The sequence below is a fragment of the Priapulus caudatus genome, unplaced genomic scaffold, assembly GCF_000485595.1.
Source record: "Priapulus caudatus unplaced genomic scaffold, Priapulus_caudatus-5.0.1 Scaffold1133, whole genome shotgun sequence".
Classification (NCBI taxonomy): Eukaryota; Metazoa; Priapulida; class Priapulimorpha; order Priapulimorphida; family Priapulidae; genus Priapulus; species Priapulus caudatus.
The window spans coordinates 54,164-54,696 of NW_014578194.1; positions in this window are offsets into that span (position 1 = coordinate 54,164).

Consider the following 533-nt stretch of genomic DNA (forward strand, 5'->3'; position numbering starts at 1 on the left):
GGGGGGGGAGTTATATTTAGGGTGGAATATGCAGAGGTTGTTCAGTCGTGGTGGGAGGGGGTGTATGGAGGAACATGCATAGCTTATCATCCGTGGCGGGGGAGGGGAGGGGGTGTAGGGCGTGTGGTGGCGAATAGCGTTATGTAATTATAACAGATGACGTCATAATAATTCGTTAGCAATTAATTAGTGTTCGGTTAATTAGGCTTAATGTAATGCAAATTCGACTAGGTTTATGAGCTTAGTTATGTATTGTAACATAATTATATTTTAGTAGTTGTGTACGAAAAAGAAGTTCATTTGGTTAATTATACGTTTTTACCGTCGGCGGTGGTGTTGACATTGACATTAACACACGCAGAGGCGACCGTGATGGTGACTGTGGTGCTGATGGTGATGGTGACTGTGGTGGTGATGGTGATGGTGACTGTGGTGGTGATGGTGATGGTGACTGTGGTGGTGATGGTGATGGTGACTGTGGTGGTGATGGTGATGGTGACTGTGGTGGTGATGGTGATGGTGACTGTGGTGGT